Here is a 13,950-nt window from a genome sequence, read left to right on the forward strand (position 1 = left end):
AATACTGTCCACTGGTGAAGGACAGTGCTGTTGTTGCAGGGGTCTGGGAGCCTTTCTGTTGGTTCAGAAGCCCTGAAGAAGGATTTTCTTGTTGTATGTTTACAGAAATCCTGGGAGAGGGCTTTGCTAATGTGTTCAGGGGTTCTAGGACTGTTCTACAGACAGAGGATAAATTCATGAAGGGACTGGCAATGTATCTTATGGCCTTGCTAAGCCTTGTCTCCCCAGGAACTAAGATTGCTGAGAACTTGCCTCGTGTCAAGATGAAGAAAAGACCTCCATTTGGGTATTAAGTGCTGTGTTTAAACTTGATGTAACTCTGGGGTAGATTCAATTGTGATCCAGAGGTGGGGAACTTTTGACCTTTTTGTGTTCTATGGTTGAGCAAATGAATGTATTTTACTTATGTTTGGAAACTAATCTCCATTTGAGAAGAGGGGCTTTGTGGTGGACTTAATTAAGGTATAGCCTAGGGGTGGAGAAGTATTTAGAACAGAGACTTTGTAATTGATTGAATGATTGGAAGGTCCTGGGATGGGGTAGGCCTTGGAGATTATTTAATCACACTTAGTAAATGCTGTATTTTGAATGGTGTCATGTTTTGATCTTCTCTGTTCTTGGTTTGTCACTGAATAAAATAGAGAGCCCCTATGCTGGTATTCTGAACCTTGGGAAGTTGCCTTTCTTTTGGCATTACATTACACACATTAAGGGGAGTGATTTGAAACTACTCTGTTCAAGTAGACTAGAGATAAATTCTAAAGGGCTTTAAATGCCAAGCCAAGAAGCTTTTATTTCATTGGAGAGGCAATCAGGAACTACCAAAAAAAAAATAGGTTGTAGAATGATGTGTTCAGATCTGTGTTTTAAGAAGAATTGTTTTGGTAGCTGTGTAGAGGAATTAGCACATAGCTTTAGTTATAACTTAAATTTGATTGAATACGATAAAATGAATTTATTTGAATAATTTTTGGTTGTTGTTTTTTTTGACCAAAAGCAAAAGGGCAAAAAGAAGAAATGTAGCCTAGGCTCTGTGGCATTGTTTTTGGTCTCATGTGTGCACCAGCGTTAGCTTATGGAGAACCAAGCAAGCCTTTTGTGTTATACAATGACTCTTGCCTAGAGGGGTTGAGTTTTGTACGAGTGTTTGAATGCCACTTCAGTAGAGAAGGCATTTGCTAGTAGAAGGTTCACTGACAGTGAGACTCATTGTCCTATTCACAAATTAGAGTTAATAACTTTGAAGTGGGCTGTCTCTGATAAATTTTGAAACTAAGTGTATGGAGTTCCATTCTAAATATGGACACCAGATCCACTGACTCACAGTCTGAAAAGTGCTAAGTTGGATTCTGCCAGCCATAAACAAGCCCACCTTTGGCCAAATTTTCTGGCATTACTAACTGGAGAGTCCAATGTGGATGCATGTGCCCTATCCTATAAACCTTAGACAACAGAAACCTTGTTTATGCCCACTGAAGGGATGAAAATAATATGCCATGCAGAGAGCAGGACCCAAAAAGGCACAGCTGAGAATCTGGGACTTCCTACAAGTGAACTAGTGATTTGAATATATGTGGCAGCAAGCCTTTGGATCTGATGTTCATAGACTTCTTTTCTCTGGAAAGGGAAAAAAATAACACAAAAACATCCAAGTGATGATGGACGCCCTCACCTGTTCTATACAGGAGCCAGAAAGCTTCCAGAGAAGGGAAGCTATAGGAGAAGTATTTCCTGAAGTATGGCTTCCACGCTGCCATTCATTCTGATCTGGGTTGAGATCCTGAGAGCAAACTACTTAAGTCAGCATTTGACTTGTAAGGGGAAAAAAAGTCTAGAACTACATCACATCATCCTCAAGGACACCCACATCAAGAGCATTTTAATCACACATTGATAGACATGCTAGTGACCTGATAGCTGAGCAGAAGGCTCAATGGAGTCAACAAGTGACCTTCCTAGCATATTTTATGGTGCCATCAAGAATAATCCCAAAGGCTTTACTCCAGGACTTTTTTTTTTTTATGCTTTGAGTATTACCACTTCATACTGATTTCTCCTTTAACATATTGAAAGATGGGGTGACATGTAGAATCACAATCCTGAAAAATGGGTTGAAGGAAGCCTCTGTCTTTCCATGGCCAGATATCTGATTAGAAAGGGGGGTGTGGGGAAACAATAGTATGATGCTTGAATTCACTGTCAGAAGCTCCATCAAAGGGGCGGCCAGGTAACACAGCAAGTAAGAGCACCGGCTCCAGTGTTGAGAAGACCTGGAGATCAAATCCCGGGCTCGGACACTTAGCACCCACCCAGAAACACCTGGCTGTGTAACCTTGAGCAAGTTACTTAACCCCAATTGCTTAGGGGAGGCCAGGTGGCTCAGCGAGTAAGAGCACCGGCTCCAGTGTTGGGATGACCTGGAGATCGAATCCCGGGCTCAGACACTCAGCACCACACCCAGAAATAACTGGCCGTGTAACCTTGAGCAAGTTACTTAACCCTGATTGCTTAAAAAAAAAAAAAAAGAAAAAAAAGAAGCTCCATCAAGGTGATAGAGGATGGCAACAAAATTTTGGCATCAGGGAACAGACAAAATCAATCTTTTCTTATATAGCAAAGCAGCTGCAAAACATGTCTTTCCCCTTTCTACTTTCCTCTCTCAAATCAAAGAGGGCAGAATAAAGCAGCAGGCCCTCCTGAGAGGCATCACTTCTCTCATACATTGCAAGGCACTGAATGACAATAGCTGACACTGAAGCTCTTATCCAATAAATTTCAATCTCTCTCCAGTCAATCAGGAATCTTGTGCTTGAAGCCTTCTGTCACTTGACTGCTTTGCTGACTTCCCCTTCTTCACACAGCTCCAACAGAGCTGGCTTTCTATCCCCTACTGAGTCTGTTTTCTGTTTCTTTTTGTCTCCTCAGCCAAACTTCTGCGTCTTCACTAACCATCAATGGCTCAAACCAGTGCCTTCTGGTTGGCCGTGACCCACATTTTGTATATGAAGCAAAAACTTACCAAATCATGTGATATCTACAATTCTAATTTAATCACTAGTCTATAGTTATATGATTTTTCATATTGTGAATTTTACATTCCTAAGTTTTTATGACAATTATGTAAAAAATGAGCTCCAGTTATATTGATTAGTTCACAAAGCAATCCTCTTCCAGTCTGTCTTTGAAAAATCTTTTTCATCATATTTATACTTTAAGAATTTTTAATAAATGACATTTTTCTCTGCCCTTTCAGTCACCAAATTATTTACATATAAAAGAGGTATCACCCCACAGCTTCACACAATGATCTTCCTCTTTATATTTATGATAACTACAGTTGATTTTCTGCCTCAAACTGTTCATATCCTATCTGAAAATTGTTTCTTTCTACATAGATTTTTAGCAGTTTTTGGTAACTCAAAGTTTGTTTCCTAGTCCATTCAGGCACCAACCTGTTCACCCATGAAACAGGTTCACATTCTTTACCAGTTGAGTTAATTCTTTGTCTTTATATAAAAGTACTTTTCCCTGCCCTTTTCTACACCAAACTGATCCATACGGAAGGGCAGTACCTTATATTTGTTTTACTAATACTTAAGAAATATTTGTAGGTAATGAAATGTTTTGTGTAACTACACACATATAACCTATATTGAATTGTTTGTCTTCCCAGTGGGGGGTGGGTGAGGAAGGAAGAAGGGAGAGAATCTGGAACTCAAAGTTTTAAAAAAAACCAAATGTTAAAAATTGTTTTTGCATGCAACCAGGAAAGAAGATATACTGGCAACAGAGTATAGAAATCCATCTTGCCCTAACAGAAAGTAAGGGGGGATGGAGAGGGATATAAGAGAGGGTAGATTGGAGGAAGGGGTATTCCGTATGCTTGTCATCTCGGGGTAGGGGTAGAGGAGAGACAGGGAGAAAATTTGTAACTCAAAATCTAGTGGAAATCAATGTTGAAAACAAAAAAAATTTTCTTTAAAGATTTTTAAAAAGGAAATATTTGTAAGGCAGGGCAAGTACTATTATCTTTAAAAGTGGCTTTAAATTTACTTCTCAGTCTGTAGTGGATCTTGGTCATGAATCTTGGTCTTGAATCTTGGCCTCCCTCCCTACTCTCTGTCCAGGACTTTCTAGTAAACCTACTGAGTATTGTTCCCTTTCAGTGTTCTGGGTCAACAAAGAATAGTATCAAGTGATTTCATGTCTCTGAAGCTCTAATGTGCTCCAAAGGACCATCAACACCCTCCATTGCTATTGAACCAGAACAGGAGTTTGGGGCCCCACACTGGCCAACTCCATTCATGAACTGAAATAATAGTGCCTACCATCATGGATTCCTGTGAAAGGGAAGTGACTAAATATGTCGGGGATATGAATTCAGTCTAATTCAGGATTAACTCTAGGCATCTCTTCAGAGCTTCAAAGCAAGCGTGAAGAAAAGAAACTTGCCATCACAGATGCTGTGATGTAAAGTGGTACTGTGTCCTCTGAAAGACCTAAAGTTGCATTACTACACAGAAGTTCTGACATACCAATTGATCTGTGATTTCATCGATGTGGGGATATCTTCTAATGATACAGCTTGTCCACCCACCCTGTAGTACTTTTCCATGTCCTCCCTGACGCTCAGCATCCTTGCATTGTCTTTTATTCATGAGTACATTGGTGAAGCACATGGGCTACCCCTTATTCTTTCTGTATAATTGGCCCATCTTTTATTTTTTGGTCATTAATTTATTTGATGACATTCTTTATTCTTGTACATTTCTTCTTTATAATTTTCCTTTTTCATAATGAGGATATTCCAACCAACCAGAAATGCAAGAAATCTTTTATGGAATCAAAGTATGTTAAAGATAGAGTTCATTTAGTCCAGTTCCCTTATTTTATAGATGAGGACACCAAGGACCAGAGAGGGGAAGGCACTTGTCCAAGATTTATCACCTGATTAGTAGTAGTGCCAGGACTAGAACCCAGCTTTTCTGACTGTTCAGTGCTCTTGAAATATTTTACAAAAGAAACTTTTGCAGCCCTTTGTCAATACCACTGATGAATCCTGGCTCCTTCCCTCGGTCAGGTTAGCCACCCTTTGGTGTAATTATAGCATCTGGGACATACACCATCTGCCAGGCCAGGAGCAGTCTCTGATGTAATGCCACCTGCCTGCTCCAAGTTCAAGTTTGTCCCTGACTCTGATTGGTGCAGCTGTTTCTGCAATGGCTAAGCTTACCCTGAGTAAACACAAGCTTGGTTCTGCAGAGCTCTGAGATATATGGCCAGCTGGCACTGCTCCCTGCTCCCAACTTTTCTTCTAGCTTCAGTAGCTGGGCTGGATGTAAAAACAGCTGTTTTCTATCTTTGCCAATCTCCAACAAAAAATATCTCCTGACTCTCAGATAAAACCTTTCTTTGCCATATCATGCTCTAGGCAGGGTAAAAATGTTGTGTCATTATCTCAGAGCATTAGTCTGGAAAGGGGTAAAACTGAAGGCCAGCAAGAAGGAATTTTCCCAAGTCACTGAGAGTAAACACTAAATAAATGTTTTGATTTAAAGCAAAGGCTCTTAATTTGGAATCTGTGAACTCTAGATGTATTTTGGCATATTTTTAAAATGCACATTAAAAAATTTTTTTTGATAATTATTTAAATACAATTAGGTTTTTTTCCCTAACCTTAATCACTGAATGGGCATTGCCTCAGTCAAACTGAGACCTGGCAAAGACCTTAGCTTAAAAAGGCCAAAGTTTCCACTTCATCCAGGGCCATCTCCAGTCGTCCCAATCTATATCTCACACTGGACCCAGATGGCTCCAGAGGAGAAAGGGAGGCTGGTGATTGTGCTTAGTACTCCCTCATTTAAATCCAATTCACTTGCAAGTCATGACATCACTTTCCTGATGGCATGGTCCTCTTCAAGAACGAAAGACAATTTCATTTATTTTATGTATTTTAAAACATAATTCCAGGAAGGGATCTATAAACTTCATCAGACTGCCAAAAGCGTCCATGACACAAAAACAGTTAAAAACCCCTGATCTAATGCAAGAGATTTCAAACATCTTAAAATCATGGAAAATGTGTGGATCATTTGCCAGTCAAGAATTATTTGAAGGGAATAAAGCACAACTTAGATTGGTTTGTAGTCAATATGCAACCTGAGCTAAAGAGCCTTGGGAGTACCAGTGCCTGAGATGACCAGACCTGCTTCTAGGCCAGCCCTCAAAGCCATTGAGGGGAGATTATTGTGAAAAAGGGGACCCACCTTCATAACCACCACTGACAACTGCTGATCAAGTGTCAGGAAGATGGGCACAGGAACCTTGGCAGTGGCAGCACCCACTCCCCACCAGCAGATCACTGATCCTGCTTCCCTCCAGCCCAACCCTCAGAGCCATATCTGAGGAAGTGACTCCTATGGAGAAGGAGCCAACCATCACCACCAACTGCTAACCACAGGGTAGGCACGCCAGCCTAGCTGAAGCAGCACATGCCAGGCAAGTCAGACCATCCCCATGGCTTTGACTACCATCTCCCCTCAGATTCTAATGGAGACAAGCCAAGACCCAGAGCCTGAGAGCCCTAGAGAGAGTAATGCATCCAGTCTAGTGCCATTAGTGAGAAGCAATGCCTAAGGAAGCACAGCTTGGCAATCCATCTTGCACATGCCACAGTCACAGCTACTGAAGACCCAGAAAAGAAAGCTCTTCCCACCAAAGTCCTGGCACAGTCAAATGGCTCAACATCTGAAACGGATTCGATTTTTATCAGTGGAAATGGAATTAAAGATGCACTAACATCTGCTTTACCACTGTACCCCAAGTATTGTCAGATTTCTCTGTATGATTTGAAGCTGAAACCTTATATATGATTTGTCTTCCCCATTAGACTTGAGCTCATTGAAAGGAGTAACTGTCTTTACTTTTCTATTTATATCTTCAGCACTTAGCACAGAGTGCTTTGTATGTAGTTAAGTGCTTAATAAATGCTTTGTACATTCATTCATTCATTTAGTGGTCCAGTGCCTGTAAACATCTTTTCATACGGTCATTTATATTTTAAAATTCTTTTGAAAACTGTTCATGTTTTAGTCACTTATCTACTGAGAAATGGCTAATGCTCCTTTTTTTGTGTGAATTCCCTTTGTATTTTTAATATTAGACTTTTGTGAATGACATTTGATGTAAATATTTTCTATTTTGGAAGTTTCTTTTCTTATTCTATCTTCTTTCCATAGTGCAAAAGCTTTTTGATATTTTTGCAATCATAATGATGATCTTTCCTTATAATATCTGTCCTTTTTTGGCTAAGAATTCTCCCCCCAACCCCAACCATAATTGTGAAAGCAATTGTGAAAATACCTCCTTTTGTCTTCCTTTTTTTTCCTTTTTGGTGATGTTACCTTTTGTATTCAAGTTGTGTATCCATTTGGAGCTTATGGTGATATGTAGTATCTGCCTAGCTGATTCCCAGTTTTCCTAGCAGAAATAGGAAGTAAAGCCCCAGAGTAGGGAGGACCCGAGTTCGGTTCCGGCCTCAGAAACTCAACACCCACACAAAAAAAACCTAGCCATGTAACCTTGGACAAGTTACTTAACCCCAATTGCCCTTTAAAAGTCAAAAAAAAAAAAAAGGGAAGTAAAAGAGGGAGGTTTTTTCTCTCGTAATTTATCAATAAAAAGGGTGGCTAGGTAGCACAGTGAATAGCACCAGCCTTGGAGTCAGGAGGACCTGAATTCAAATCCAGTCCCAGGCACTTAACACTTACTAGCCATGTGACCTTGGGCAAGTAACTTAACCCCAATTGCCCTGCCTTCCCCCCTCCAAAAAAGCAAAAAACAAACAAAAAAATCTATCAGGAAAAGATCCTTAAAGCATTAAAGAAATGATATTATAATAATTGCAGTAGCAGTGTTAGTGATGGACATTATAGAAGCTGGAATATTTCTTTACAGGGTGTATCAGCAGGATAGTTCTTCCATCCCTAAAAAGGCAGCATTTAATTTCATTCAAAGTAAAATACACAAGAAGCTTAGAGAGATGCAGGATTCTTGGCTCAGAAAGAAGACAGATGCAATTCAGTTTTATGCTGCTAGTAGCAATCCAAAGTGTATTTTATGATGCCTGGAAGGCTATTTATGGGCTGAAGACCTACGGTGTATCTCAGCTACTCAGTGCTGATGGAGCCACACTGATTGGTGGTAGGACATGATCCTGGAGAGATGGGCTGAACATTTCCATATCACTCTCAATAGACTGCCATCAGCCAATGCTGAAGCCATTGACTATTTACCTCAGATTAAAGACAATCCTTCTCTAGTAGAACTTCCAACTGAAGAAGTATTGAATGTCATTAAGTTCCTGTCACGTGGCAAAGTGCCTGGTGCTGATTCCATTCCAGCAGACAAGGAAAGGGGTCCACTGGTCACATAAAAGGGGACAGAGAGCTTATGAGTTATATGGCAAGAGGAAGCTATCACCCAAGAGATCCAGGATGCCTCCATTGTTCATCTAAAAGGAAAGAAAATAGATTGTCCTGTGACAACCACAAAAGGGTCTCTGTCTTAGTCCCTGTGGACTAGATTCTTGCCAGAGTCCCCCTTAATCGGGTGATCCTTTACCTGGAACATGGTCATCTACCTGAGAGCCAGTGTGGTTTCAGAAAGGGCTGACGAATGGTCAAAATGGTGTTTGCTGCCCAACAATCCAGGAGAAATTCCAGGAACAGAATAGGAGTCTGTACACAACATTTGTTGATCTAACCGAGGCCTTTGATACTGTCAGTCATAAGGACCTGTGGAAGATCATGGAAAAATTTGGTTGACCTGAGAAGTCCATCGATATTTTCTGCTGGTTCCATGAGGGCATGCTTACCCAGATTCTGGATAATGGACAATGCTCTCGTGTTTTCCCAGTCACCAATGGAGTGAAGCAGAACCATGTGCTTGCACAACCATGCTTTTTAGTATGACTTTTTCTGCAATGTTGTCAGATGTTTTCAAAAAGAAAAATAGTATCAAGGTCAGCTCAGGCAGTGACAGTAAATAATGTAACTTGAAAAGGCTACAAGCCAAGACTAAGGTGGAGGAAGAGCTGTTGTGTGACTTTTTGTTTGATTATGCACTCAACAAAACTGAGATGCAACAATGTATATATCAATTCTCTGCTATTTGTGCTAATTTTGGCCTAACAATTAACTTCCAGAAAACAGAGATTCTGCATGAGACAGCACCACACCATCCATACATGGAACAAATGAAAAAATCTTGAATGCTGTGGATAAGTTTACTTACCTTGGCAGTACACTTTCCAGGGATGTCCACATAGATGATGAGGTTGATGCACACATGGCCAGAGCTGGTTCTGTGTTTGGGAGATTCCAAAAGAATGCGTGGGAGAAAAGCAGTATTAGGCTGCCTACCAAGCCGAAGGTCTACAGAGCTCTTGTGCTGACCTCATTGCTGTATGCCTATGAAACCTGGACAGTCTACCAGCATCATGCCAGGTAACTGAACGGATTCTATTTGAATTGTCTTAGGAAGATACTAAAGATCAGTTGGCAAGACAATGTACCAGGGTCCTCTCTTGAGCTGAGCTACCAAGCATTCAAACTGTACTGCAGAGAGCATGACTTGGGTGGGCTGGTCACATTATTCAAATGCCAAACTTACGTTTGTCTAAAAGACTATTTTACAGAGAACTCACACAAGGCAAGCTTTCATATGGAAGTCAGAAGAAGTGATACAAGGAGGCTCTCAAAGTCTCTGAAGAACTTTGGTATCAACTGTGAGACATGAGAAACACTGGTACAAGAATGTCCAGCATGGCATGCTCAAATCAAAGAAGACGTTGTGCTCTATGAGTAAAGCAGAATTGCAGGAGCTCAAAGGAAATGGGAGATGCACAAATTTAGAGACATCTCCACCCCAAATGTTCGTATGGATTTTTCCTGCCCAACCTGTAGTAGAGCCTTCTGAGCTCATACTGGTCTGATCAACCACAGCAGGACACACTGTACTTTGACCTCGACATCATGATGTCATTTTGGTCCTCTTTGAGCACGAAGGACAAACAACAATATGTTCCTTTTCTGGGTTACACTGTCTGGGTTCACCACTAGATATGGTGACTACCCTATAATTAGACATTCAGGGCCCCTTAGCTGGAGCTGGAGCTGGAGCTGCCTGGCTGGAGGCAGAGGTGGTGCATAGCAGCATGGCTGATTATGATGGCTAGATTTCAGGCTGGAAGGGGCATTACAGGTCATCAAGATGAACCCCTTTGTTTTTATTTTAATTACAAATGAGGGAATCTGAGGCCCAGAGAAGTTAAGAGGCTTGCCTAGGATCTCATAAGGAATAATCTGGATTTGAGCCCACATCCCCTTATTTTAGATCTAATATTCTTTCCATCACTTTGCCTCCTTACAATTTCTAAGTGCTATCTGAGAAGTGAAGGATAGATCATCACTTACAGAGGGAAAGTGGCAGCTGAAAGACATCTTCATGGCAGAGTGCTCACATTTGAATTCTTGAAGGATGAGTAGGGTTACTGCTGGGACAATGAATCATTATAGGGAAGCAGAGATGGTTGAAGGAAAGGTATTTTAGAGAAAGGAAACCATATATGTTTGTGGGAAGACGTGGAATAGGAGACAGTAACTGATTCAGTCTGGAGGTGGTTGGGGGTTGGGGATAGGCATAGTTTTTAATACAATTTTTGTGCCTATAATCTTCAAGCACTGTATGAATAAGCCTTGAAATACCGCTATCAACACTTCTAGTATAGATTCATCCAAAAGGCTACATAGAAGCCTCATGAGCAGTTCATTTCACATTTTCTACAATTAGATTTGAAGAGGAAATTATTTTGTTTGCCCATGTTTCCTAGCATGGGGTAGCTAGGTGACACAGTGGATAGAGTGCCACACCTGGAGTCAGGAAGACTCATCTTCCTGAGTTCAAATCTGGCCTCAGACACTTACTAGCTGTTGTGTGACCCTGGGCAAGTCACTGAACCTTATTTGCCTCAGTTTCCTCCAGTATCTTTGCCAAGAAAACCCCTAATGGGGTCATGGAGAGTCAGACACGACTGAAAAATGACTGTACAACAAGCTTCCTAGCATATCATTTGCCATGTTAATGTTGGAAGACAGATATCTGTGTAGCTTTGGAATGATTTTAAGAAATTTTCTATAAAAAGTATTGAAATTACTCAACTACCCGAAAATTTCTTCTGATTTAGGTATGATTTTTAAAGACATTTTAAAAAATCCATCCTTTTCTCCCTTATCCTGTTCAACATTTTTATCCATGGCATGGATGGCATGGTTACCAAATGTACAAATTCCCTGATGGAAATTACAGAATCATAGGATTCCAGAGGTGGAAAACACCTCGATGGCTATCTATTCCAATTCATCCTGGTTGGGGGTGGCTAGGTGGCACAGCGAATAGAGCACCAGCCCTGGAGTCAGGACAACCTGAGTTCAAATGTGAGCCTCAGACACCTAACACGTACTAGCTGTGTGACCTTAGGTAAGTCATTTAACCCCAAGTACCCCTACAAAAAGCAAAAAAAAAAATTCATCCTGCAAAGCCAATGCCTGCAAAAACACATCAGGTAATGGCCATCCAGCCTTTGTTTGAAGCTCCTTCAATGAAAGAGCAGCCAGTACCTACCTATTCTCATTATCTCTGTTGTTAGGAGGTTTTGTGATTTGTTCTTCTGAATTCAAGCTTAAAGTTGCCTCTGTAACATCCATCCATCTCTTGGTTTCTGCCCTCTGGGGCCAAAAAGAACACCTTCCTTTTCTAAATGACAATCCTTTGTATCCTTCAAGCCTAACTATGGGGCCACTTCTGAGTCTTCTTTTCTGGAAGCTAAGCTGCCACAGGGTGAGTGGTTAATAAAAGCCTGTTAGCTTGGCATGACTGGACCATTCCCGTCCCCTCCACCAATCCTCCTCTGGGCATTCTTCATTTAATGACTGTGCCTTCTAAACTGTGGTGTCCAGAATTGGACACAGCACATCCGATGGCATCTTATTAGGGCAAAGTACAGTGGAATGATCACCTCCTCATTATTTCAAGTTATGTCTTTCTTGGCAGCTAGGTGACACAGAACATTGGCCCTCAAGTCACGATGGCCTGAGTTCAAATCTGGCCTCAGACACTTACTAGCTCTGTGACTCTGTTTGCCTCGGTTTCCTCATTTATCAGATGAGCTGGAGAAGGAAATGGCAAACCCCTCCTGTATCTACCAAGAAAATTCCAAATGGGTCATGAAGAGTCAGACATGACTCAACAACAACAAACCTGAACTGAGCATTGAAGAAAGCTAGGGATCTCTAAAAGGAAAAGTTGAAGGGTGAGGGAGGAGGGAGTGTGGTCTAGGCGTGGAAAACAGCCTGTGCAAAGACATGGAGGTAGACAAGGGAATGTAGTCTATGGGGAACAGAAAGGAGGTCAGTTTTGCTAGAATATGGCACGTGTAAGTAGAAGTTACACAAAATACATCCAGAAAGATAGATGACAACCAAACTTTGCAGGGTTCTAAATACTGAACGAGGGAGATTGTAGTTTATACTAGAAACAACAGGGAACTAATGTATGTTCTTAAGTGAGGGAGTGACATTATTAGACTCACCTGTCCTTCAGAAAGATTTTCTTGGCCAATGTGTAAAGAATGACTAGGAGATTTAGAATTAGGGAAACTTGTTGGGAAGCCACTGCAGTACTCCAAGAGGGAGGTGATGAGGGTCTGAACAAGGGTAGAGGATGTATGAGCAAAAAGAAGGATATGACAGATGTTACTCAGGTAGAATTAACAAGATTTGGTAAGAAAATTGGAGACTCAAGGGTGGCCTTGAGACTGATGATCTGGGTGGTCCACAAGTCTGCCTCCTGCCTTCCCTGGCTTCCTTCAAATCTCAGCTAACATCTCCCCTTCTACAAAAACCTTTCCTGACCCCCCTTATTTCTAATTTGTTCCCTCTGTTGATTATTTCCAATCTATCCTGAGCTTGTTTGTATAATGATTGCTTTTGCATGTTCTCTCCTACAAGGGATGATGATCTCTTTGGGGGCAGAGATTTCTTTGTATCCCTAGCACTTAGCTTGACACATAGTAGGCACTTAATATATGTTTATTGACTCACTGACTGGAAGGATGGTTCTGAGTTCAAGAAAAGAAAGTGTACTTCTTAGGAGACTTTGTAAAAGATAACATCCTTTATTGGATCCCGTGACTCAATCTGGGGTTTGGAAAACATGGAAGATATGACTATGACATGAGATGTGAAGGGCATCTCAAACCCAGACTATGGGAGTTCAGATTAATGAGATTTAGTGATTGGAGATGGGTGATAACAATATAGCTGACACAGGGCTTGAAAAGTGCTCTACACAACATTATTTCATTTGTTTCTCATAACAACCCTGTAGATGCTTTTTTTCTTTTTTGTATTTAAAAAATATATATTTTTTATTTTTCCCCAATTACATATGAAGACAATTTTTAACATTCCTTTTTTTTATTTTGTTTCAATTTTTCTCCCTTCCTCCCCCGCTGAGATGGTGGATGCTTTTGCTTTTCCCCAGTTACAGATAAAGAAACTACAGCTCAAGGAGGTCATGGTCACACAGTTTGTAAGGATCTGAGATGAGATCTGAATCTAGTTCTTCTTGACCCTAGGAAAGAGGTCAAAGGTGACTCCTACTCCTAGGTGACATGAAAAATAGTAATAGCATTGATGAAATAGGGAAGTGGGCAGAAGGAACTGTTTTGAAATGAGTTAAATTTGGGGAAGTAATGCTGATTTAGAGGTGATTAGAGGATATACTGTCCTTAAAATATGCACTGTCATTTACTGCCCTGCCTTGTGTCTGTTAAAAAAAAAAAAGCCAATCCTGCTTAAGGTCTCATTAGCCTGAGTTCAGTGTAGAACC

The sequence above is a fragment of the Petaurus breviceps genome, unplaced genomic scaffold, assembly GCF_028583685.1.
Source record: "Petaurus breviceps papuanus isolate PSGF00001 unplaced genomic scaffold, PetGlider_PUasm1.0 174, whole genome shotgun sequence".
Lineage (NCBI taxonomy): Eukaryota > Metazoa > Chordata > Mammalia > Diprotodontia > Petauridae > Petaurus > Petaurus breviceps.